This window comes from Bubalus bubalis, chromosome 4, assembly GCF_019923935.1.
Source record: "Bubalus bubalis isolate 160015118507 breed Murrah chromosome 4, NDDB_SH_1, whole genome shotgun sequence".
In the NCBI taxonomy this organism is placed as follows: domain Eukaryota; kingdom Metazoa; phylum Chordata; class Mammalia; order Artiodactyla; family Bovidae; genus Bubalus; species Bubalus bubalis.
Window position 1 is genome coordinate 68,410,138 of NC_059160.1, and position 10,819 is coordinate 68,420,956.

Below are 10,819 nucleotides of genomic sequence, written 5' to 3' on the forward strand. Positions count from 1 at the left end.
TTATTAGGATCTCAGATGTTAGTGGAGTTGAATGATGCTCTTCTTTGAAAGTTTGTATTTGCAAGTATTCCCTTCTTGAAAGGCAGACAAGTCTCCCAGAAAAAAAGGGAACTGGAACCCTCTCTGAGGTTTTTAAATATAAAAAAATTGCTGATGAGCTTGAATAAGTCCTTTGAATCCAGCCTTCATAACTAATACCAGTAGCTCCTGAAGGGAAAATTCACATAAAGGTAAACAGCCTGGATTAATGATCTGGGCGCAGCACCAAGACCCAGACATGTTTGGAGGAGATGTCTAGGCTCTAGGAGGGCTGGTACTGCTCATGCTGATCCAGTCTCCCTGGCATCCTCCACATGTGTAAGGGTAACACCAAAGAGCAAGACCCTTAAAAATAGATAACACCACTGTTAGCTCCAAAGATTGCTACAGGGTGCATGGATTGAATGTGACATTGTGCTCTTGCCTTGCTAAACCTGGGCATGAAACTCACAGCAACTGCCTCACACTCTGGCTTCCCTGGAAACATCACAGCCCTGGCTTCCCCAAGGGCACGGTGATTTCTCAAGCAAGTAAGGTCCACTTGATGGTAGCACATTTCCTCTGGCTACCTTGGGCATTGTTGAGTTCCATCTCATCGGTTCACAGGGTTCCATGGTCACCTATAGAAGTTCATTCTGAGGTTAATGACCATATCTGGGATTTGGAGAAAACATTCATGGAATTAACCAAGTAAAAGACTGAACTTTTTTCTAGTTAATAGGTAGAGTGTTAGCATTCAGACACAGAGCAAAATGTAAACATGACCCTAATTTACTCAGATGCCCAACTGACGGACATAAATTTTTCCTCTCCATAATCAGCCTTCAAGAACTCTAGGGATTATCTGGCATAAAAACAAGTAAAGCTAAAGCATATTACAGTAAATCAATATGTCAGTTGAGTGGTACATATATAAATCTTGAAGTGTCATTTTTCACTGGCACCAGTTTTCCTGCACAGTGTCTGCGAGATAGTTTAATATGCTGCTGCTAAGTCACTTCAGTCGTGTCCAACTCTGTGCGACCACATAGACGGCAGCCCACCAGGCTCCGCCGACCCTGGGATTCTCCAGGCAAAAACACTGGAATGGATTGCCATTTCCTTCTCCAATGCAGGAAAGTGAAAAGTGAAAGTGAAGTCACTCAGTCGTGTCCGACTCTTAGTGACCCCATGGACTGCAGCCTACCAGGCTCCTCCGTCCATGGGATCTTCCGGGCAAGAGTACTGGAGTGGGTGGCCATTGCCTTCTCCAAATATGGCTTATTATGCCAGAGCTTTCCTAAGAGTCCTACAATTGAGATACACCTCCCTCATACTGAATGCTGATCACCAAGGGATACTTAGGTTACTTGCTGGGTAGATGCCTTGCTTCTGTCTTTGTCAGCTGATGCCAAAGCCATGATTCACAAATTGAGCACTCCTGATATGTCTAAGAAATTGACTCATCTCCTTGCTTTTAGTCATCATCTTTTTTCTCCTCTCTTTCTCTTCATTCAGATGTCATGTTCCTTGCCCACCTTGAAGAGCAGCACTTGGCATTTTTCAGTTCAGTTCAGTTCAGTTGCTCAGTCATGTCTGACTTTTTGCGAACCCATGAATCGCAGCACGCCAGGCCTCCCTGTCCATCACCAACTCCCGGAGTTCACTCAGACTCACATTCATCGAGTCAGTGATGATATCCAGCCATCTCATCCTCTGTCTTTCCCTTCTCCCCTTGCCCCCAATCCCTCCCAGCATCAGAGTCTTTCCCAATGAGTCAACTCTTCGCATGAGGTGGCCAAAGTACTGGAGTTTCAGCTTTAGCATCATTTCTTCCAAAGAAATCCCAGGGATGATCTCCTTCAGAATGGACTGGTTGGATCTCCTTGCAGTCCAAGGGACTCTCAAGAGTCTTCTCCAGCACCACAGTTCAAAAGCATCAATTCTTCAGTGCTCATCCTTCTTCACAGTCCAACTCTCACACCCATACATGACCATAGGAAAAACCATAGGCTGGACTAGGCGGGCCTTTGTTGGCAAAGTAATGTCTCTGCTTTCGAATATGCTATCTAGGTTGGTCATAACTTTCCTTCCAAGGAGTAAGCGTCTTTTCATTTCATGGCTGCAGTCACCATCTGCAGTGATTTTGGAGGCCCAAAAAATAAAGTCTGACACTGTTTCCACTGTTTCCCTATCTATTTCCCAAGAAGTGATGGGACTGGATGCCATGATCTTCGTTTTCTGAATGTTGAGCTTTAAGCCAACTTTTTCACTCTCCTCTTTCACTTTCATCAAGAGGCTTTTTAGTTCCTCTTCACTTTCTGCCATAAGGGTGGTGTCATCTGCATATCTGAGGTTATTGATATTTCTCCCGGCAATCTTGATTCCAGCTGGTGTTTCTTCCAGTCCAATGTTTCTCATGATGTACTCTGCATATAAGTTAAATAAGCAGGGTGACAATATACAGCCTTAACGTACTCCTTTTCCTATTTGGAACCAGTCTGTTGTTCCATGTCCAGTTCTAACTGTTGTTTTCTGACCTGCATACAGATTTCTCAAGAGGCAGGTAAGGTGGTCTGGTATTCCCATCTCTTTCAGAATTTTCCACAGTTTATTGTGATCCACACAGTCAAACACTTTGGCATAGTCAATAAAGCAGAAATAGATGTTTTTCTGGAACTCTCTTGCTTTTTCCATAATCCAGCGGATGTTGGCAATTTGATCTCTGGTTCCTCTGCCTTTTCTAAAACCAGCTTGAACATCAGGAAGTTCACAGTTCACATATTGCTGAAGCATGGCTTGGAGAATTTTGAGCATTCCTTTACTAGCATGAGAGATGAGTGCAATTGTGTGGTAGTTTGAGTATTCTTTGGCATTGCCTTTCTTTGGGATTGGAATGAAAACTGACCTTTTCCAGTCCTGTGGCCACTGCTGAGTTTTCCAAATTTGCTGGCATATTGAGTGCAGCACTTTCACAGCATCATCTTTCAGGATTTGAAAGAGCTCCACTGGAATTCCATCACCTCCACTAGCTTTGTTCATAGTGATGCTTTCTAAGGCCCACTTGACTTCACATTCGAGGATGTCTGGCTCTAGGTCAGTGATCACACCATCGTGATTATCTGGGTCATGAAGATCTTTTTTGTACAGTTCTTCTGTGTATTCTTGCCACCTCTTCTTGATATCTTCTGCTTCTGTTAGGTCCATACCATTTCTGTCCTTTATCAAGCCCATCTTTGCATGAAATGTTCCCTTGGTATCTCTAATTTTCTTGAAGAGATCTCTAGTCTTTCCCATTCTGTTGTGTTCCTCTATTTCTTTGCATTGATCACTGAGGAAGGCTTTCTTATCTCTTCTTGCTCTTCTTTGGAACTCTGCATTCAGATGCTTATATCTTTCTTTTTCTCCTTTGCTTTTCATTTCTCTTCTTTTTACAGCTATTTGTAAGGCCTCCCCAGACAGCCAGTTTGCTTTTTTGCATTTTTTTTCCATGGGGATGGTCTTGATCCCTGTCTCCTGTACAATGTCACGAACCTCATTCCATAGTTCATCAGGCACTCTATCTATCAGATCTAGGCCCTTGAATCTATTTCTCACTTCCACTGAATAATCATAAGGGATTTAATTTAGGTCATACCTGAATAGTCTAGTGGTTTTCCCTACTTTCTTCAATTTAAGTCTGAATTTGGTAATAAGGAGTTCATGATCCGAGCCACAGTCAGCTCCTGGTCTTGTTTTTGTTGACTGTAAAGAGTTTTTCCATCTTCGGTTGCAAAGAATATAATCAATCTGATTTCGGTGTTGACCATCTGGTGATGTCCATGTGTAGAGTCTTCTCTTGTGTTGTTGGAAGAGGGTGTTTGTTATGACCAGTGCATTTTCTTGGCAAAACTCTATTAGTCTTTGCCCTGCTTCATTCTGTATTCCAAGGCCAAATTTGCCTGTTACTGCAGGTGTTTCTTGACTTCCTACTTTTGCATTCCAGTCCCCTATAATGAAAAGGACTTCTCTTTTGGGTGTTAGTTCTAAAAGGTCTTGTAGGTCTTCATAGAACTGTTCAACTTCAGCTTCTTTAGTGTTACTGGTTGGGGCATAGACTTAGATTACTGTGATATTGAATGGTTTGCCTTGGAAATGAACAGAGATTATTCTGTCGTTTTTGAGATTGCATCCAAGTACTGCATTTCGGACTCTTTTGTTGACCATGATGGTACTCCATTTCTTCTGAGGGATTCCTGCCCACAGTAGTAGATATAATGGTCATCTGAGTTAAATTCACCCATTCCAGTCCATTTTAGTTCGCTGATTCCTAGAATGTCGACATTCACTCTTGCCATCTCTTGTTTGACCACTTCCAATTTGCCTTGATTCATGGACCTGACATTCCAGGTTCCTATGCAATATTGCTCTTTACAGCATCGGACCTTGCTTCTATCACCAGTCACATCCACAGCTGGGTATTCTTTTTGCTTTGGCTCCATCCCTTCATTCTTTCTGGAGTTATTTCTCCACTGATCTCCAGTAGCATATTGGGCACCTACTGACCTGGAGAGTTCCTCTTTCAGTATCCTATCATTTTGCCTTTTCATACTGTTCATGTGGTTCTCAAGGCAAGAATACTGAAGTGGTTTGCCATTCCCTTCTCCAGTGGACCACATTCTGTCAGATCTCTCCACCATGACTCGCCCATCTTAGGTTGCCCCACAGGCATGGCTTAGTTTCACTGAGTTAGACAAGGCTGTGGTCCTAGTGTGATTAGATTGACTAGTTTTCTGTGAGTATGGTTTCAGTGTGTCTGCCCTTAGGATGATCTAATTTTTTCCAACATAGAGGAGACTTTAAACCTAAATTACATAGCCTGGTGTTATCTATATAAATCCATCCCATAATTGTGGGAGATTTTTTCCTCCTTTGCTGAAACTTTTCTTGTTGCTCTGATTGAGCTTGATGGCACCCCACTCCAGTACTCTTGCCTGGAAAATCCCATGGGCGGAGGAGCCTGGTAGGCTGCAGTCCACGGGGTCGCAAAGAGTCAGGCACGACTGAGTGACTTCACTTTCACTTTTCACTTTCCTGCATTGGAGAAGGAAATGGCAACCCACTCCAGTGTTATTGCCTGGAGAATCCCAGTGATGGGGGAGCCTGGTGGGCTGCCATCTATGGGGTCACACAGAGTCGGACATGACTGAAGCAACTTGGCAGTAGCAGCAGCAATAGAAAAAAGCTCAAATTTATGGCCAGAGTCAAAGCAGCATAATTAATTGGCCTAGTGAGGGGATCCTATCTAGTAATATCACAGTAACCTGAATATGACTATAATTTTTGTTTTAAGTAAATTTTCTCAGAGCCAACCAGTGAGAGTCTTGTAGTAGAGAAATTTAACAAGGTAACCCAGAACTAGACACAGGTAATTGGCCACAAACCCAACAAATGAATTTATTTTTAAAACTAGCATAGAATCAGGCCTATGATAGAAAAGCATTTAATTTATATGCAGAGGTCTAAGATGTCAATAAAACATAAATGATCATACCAATCAGGTCCAGCACCTTGGGCAAGCTGTCTACCTCTGATGTCATCATCTTTTCATCCTGGTGTAGTGTAGTTTCTCCTGCTTGAGCATCATTTTAAGGTGAGATCAGGTCAGCTGTCTTCTCTATAGACCAATCCACTGTAGGGCCTGGTCAGGGCACTCTGGCTGGTTGTCTGCATCAGGAGGAGATCAGGGACAAAAGGGTCCCAGTTGTGGCTGCTGGGTCTGGTCCATTGGCAGGCAAGCTGACCCCTGAGTACCCCAAGTGGTCAGGATGTCAGTCTCAGCAAAGAAGAGTTCCCGCTAGAGTCGCCATTTGTTGCAGGAAGGCGGACCCCTTCCAGGGCCCGAAACTGGGCTCTTGTCTAACACTCGGAAATGAATTGTCCGAGGAGACACATGTGCAGATAAAGCAAGAGACTTTATTGGGAAAGGGCACCCAGGTGGAAAGCAGTAGGGTAAGGGAACCCAGAACTGCATTTTTAGCTACCTTCAACTCACCTATTGACTTTTTGCACTGTGGCACTCCCACTAATTGCATGGTGGTCAGTGAATTTTATCTTCCCAATTTTAAAGGTACATGAATTTAGAATAGTGAGATAAGATTATTATTTTAAAGTAAAGGATTTCTGACAATCTGCTGTTTGGATTTTTGAATCTTTATTTTTTCCAAATTTATCATCAGAATTTTTATTTAAAAATTTCCTGATTTTTCATTATTTCGGCAAAATATTCATATACTAATTGAAAGCATGTAAGATTTCAACAATTCTTCGTACGATACTGTCATCTTCATTTATTTATAGTGGAGTCTAGTTGCTTTACAATGTTGTATTAATTTCTTCTGTACAGTAGAGTGAATAAATATATATCCCCTCTTGGATGTAGGGGAGGATTTCCTTGCCATTGAGGTCACCACAGAGCACTGAGTAGAGTTCCCTGAAGTACACAGTAGGTTCTCACTAGTTATGTATGTTATACAATAATAATGTATATATGTCAATCCCAATCTCCCAATCCATCCCACCCCTCCATCTGCCTTGGTATCCGTATGTTCACTCTGTATGTCTGGTTTCTCTATTTCTGCTTTGCTATTTCATCTATACCATTTTTCTAGATTCCACATATATGCACTAATATACAATATTTGTTTTTTCTCTTTCTGACTTACTTCATTCTGTATAACTGTCTCTAGGTACATCCATGTCTCTACAAATGGCACAATTTCTTTCCTTTTGTATGGCTGAGTAGTATTCCACTGTATATGTGCACTGCATCTTTTTGATCCATTCCTCTGTTAATGGATATTTAGGTTGCTTCCATGTCCTGGCTATTGTAAACAGAGCTGCAGTGAACATTGGGGTGCATGTATTTTTTTGAACTATGGTTTTCTACAGTATACTCCAAGAGGTAGGATTGTTGGATTATATGGTAGTCTTATTTTTAGTTTTCTAAGGAACCTCCATATTGTTCTCCATAGTGGCTGTATCAATTTACATTCCCACCAACTTTGTGTTAGGGTTCTCTTTCCTCCACACCCTCTCCAGCATTTATTGTATGTAGATTTTTTGATGATGACCATTATGATTGATGTAATACCTCTTTATAGTTTTGATTTCCATTTCTATAATAATTATTGATGTTGAGCATCTTTTCATGTGTTTGTTGGCCATCTATATATCTTTGGATAAATGTCTATTTAAACCTCTGCCAATGTTTTGATTGGGTTTTTGGGGTTTTTTTGGTTTTGAGCTGCATGAGCTATTTGTATATTTGGAAGGGGGGTTGTTTTTTAATTTATCTATTTATTTTTGGCTGCTGGGTCTTTGTTGCTGCATATGGGCTTTCTCTAGTTGGAGTGAGTGTGCTTGTTGTGGTGGCTTTTCTTGTTTTGGAGAACAGGCTCTAGGGTGTATGGGCTTCAGCAGCTGTGGTACACAGGCTTTGTTGCCTCACAGCATGTAGAATCTTCCTGAACCAGGGATCGTACCTGTATCCCCTGCATTGGTAAGTGGATTCTTACCACTAGACCACCAGGGAAGTCCTGTTTGTATATTTTGGAGATTAATCCTAGTCAGTTGCTTCATTTGCAAATATTTTCTCCCATTCTGAGGATTGTCTATTTATTTTGTTTACAGCTTCCTTTGATGTTGGAGAAGGAAATGGCAACCCACTCCAGTATTCTTGCCTGGAGAATCCCATGGATGGAGGAGCTTGGTGGGCTACAGTCCATGGGTTGCAAAGAGTTGGACACGACTGGGCGACTTCACTTTCACTTTCCTTTGATGTGCAAAAACATAAGTACAATTAGTTAATTAAACAAAATCCTATTTGTTTATTTTTGTTTTTATTTTCATACTCTAGGAGGTGGGTGAAAAAAGATCTTGTAAGAAATTATGTCAGAGTGCTTTTCCTATGTTTTCCTTTAAGAGTTGTACAGTGTCCTGTCTTACATTTATGTCTTTAATTCATTTTGAGTTTATTTTTGTGCATGGCATTAAGTAGCATTCTGATTTCTTTTTTTTTTTTTTTTAACTTGTTGCAGTCCAGATTTCCCAGCACCACTTACTGAAGAGGTTGTCTTTTCTCCACTGTATATTCTTGTCTCCTTTGTCATAAATTAGGTGATCATAGCTGTGTGGGTTTATCTCTGGGCTTTCTACCCTGGTCAATTGTTCTATTTTTGTTTTTGTGCCAGTACAATACAGTCTTGATGACCGTAGCTTTGTATTATAGTCTTAAGCCAGGGAGCCTGATTCCTCCAGCTCCATTTTTCTTAAGATTGCTTTGATTGTACAGGGTCTTTTGTGTTTCCATATAAATTGAACACTTTTTGGTCTAATTCTGTGAAAAATGCCAAAGTTAATGCCAATTTGATAGGGATTGCATTGAATCTTTAGATTGCTTTGAGTAATATAGTCATTTCTACAATATTGATACTTCTAATCCAAGAATATGGTGTATTTCTCAATCTGTTTGTATCATCCTTGATTTCTTTCATCAGTATCTTATAGTTTTCTGAGTACAGTTTTTTTTCCATCTTAAGGTAGATTTATTTCCAAGTATTTTATTCTTTTAGTTGCAATGAAAAATGGGATTGTTTCCTTAATTTTGCTTTCTGATCTTTCACTGTTAGTATATGGGAATGCAGGAGATTTCTGTGCATTCATTTTGTATCTTTCAACATTACCAAATTCATTGATTAACTCCAGTAGTTTTCTGGTGGCATCTTTAGGATGCTCTATGCATAGTATCATGTCATCTGCAAACACTGACAGATTTACTTCTTTTCAAATTTTGATTCTTTTAGTTAATATTTCTTTTTCTTCTCTGATAGTGGACACCCTTGTCTTGTTCTTGATTTAGGAGGAAATGCTTCCAGGTTTTCATCTTTGAGAATGATGATTGCTGTGGTTTTGTCATATGCAGCCATTATTATATTGAGGTAGGTTCCTCTTTGCTCACTTTCTGGAGAGTTTTAACATAAATGGGTGTTGAATTTTGTCATGCTTTTTCTGCATCTATTGAGATGATCATATAGTTTTTATCTTTCAATTTTTCAATATGGTGTATCACATTGATTTGCATATATTGAAGAATTCTTGCATCCCTGGGATTAAACCCTCTTTATCATGGTGTATGATCATTTTAATGTGCTCGTGAATTCTATAGGCTAGTATTTTGTTGAGGATTTTTCATCTGTGTTCTTTAGTGATGGTGGTGATTTAGTTGTTAAGTTGTGTCCAACTCTTGTGACCCCATGGACTGTAGCCTGCCAGGCTCCTCTCTCCATGGGATTCTCCAGGCATGAATACTGGAGTGGGTTGCCATTTCCTTCTCTGGGGGATCTTCCTGACCCAGGAATGGAACCTGGGTCTCCTGCATTGCAGGCTGATTCTTTACCAACTGAGCTATGAGGGAAGCCCACCTTTAGTGATATTGGCCTTTAATTTACTTTTGTGTGTGACATCTTTGTCTTGTTTTGGTATCAGGGTTTTGGTGGCCTTGTAGGATGAGCTTGGGCGTGTTTTTCCCTCTGCAATTTTTGGGATGAATTTAAGAAGGATAGCTCTTTGTTCTCTAAATGTTTGATAGAATTCACTTGTGAAGCCATTTGGTCCTGGACTTTTGTTTGTTGGAAGATTTTTTAATCATGGTTTCAATTTCATTACTTGTGATTGGTCTGTTTATATTTTCTATTTCTTTCTTGTTCAGTCTTGGAAAGCTGGACCTTTCTAAGAATTTATCCATTTCTTCTTGGTTGTCTATTTTATTGACATATATCTGTTTTTTAGTTTCTTATGCTTCTTTATTTTTCTGTGGTGTCAGTTGTAACATTTTCCTTTTCATTTCTAATTTTATTTATTTGAGACATCTCCCTTTTTTCTTGCTGAGTCTAGCTAAAGGTTTATCAATTTTATTCTTTTTCTCAAAGAACCAACTTTTAGTTTTATTGTTCATTGCTGTTTTTTTCTTAGTTTCTACTTTATTTATTTCTGCTCTGATCTTTATGATTTCTTTCCTTCTACTAATTTTGGGTTTTGTTTATTCTTCTTTCTCTAGTTGCTTTAGATGTATGTTTAGGTTGTTCATTTGAGATTTTTCATGTTTCTTGACAGAGGATTGTATTGCTTCCCTCTTAGAACTGCTTTTGCTGCATTCCATAGGTTTTGAGTCATGGTGTTTTCATTGCCATTTGTTTCTAGGCATTTTTTTGGTTTCCTCTTTGATTTCTTCAGTGATCTCTTGGTTATTTAGTAGCATACTGTTTAGCCTCCAAGAGTTTGTTTTTTACACTATTTTTTTTTTCCTGTAGTTGACTTCTAATCTCATAGTGTTGTGGTTAGAAAAGTTGCTTGATATGATTTCAGTTATCTTAAGTTTACTGAAGCATGATTTGTGACTGAACAGGTGAACTATACTGGAGAATGTTCCATGTGCACTTGAGGAAAAAGTATATTCTGCTGCTTTTTATGAAACATAAGTGAAGTCACTCAGTCGTGTCTGACTCTGCAACCCCATGGACTGTAGCCCACCAAACTCCTCCATCCATGGAATTTTCCAGGCAAGAGTACTGTAGTGGCTTGCCATTTCCTTCTCCAGGAGGTCTTCCTGATCTAGGATCAAACCCAGGTCTCCCGCATTGTAGGTAGACATTTTACTATCTAAGCCACCAGGGAAATGTCTTATAAATATCAATTAATTCTATCTGGCCTGATGTGTCATTTAGAGCTTCTGTTTCCTTATTAATTTTCCATTTGGATGATC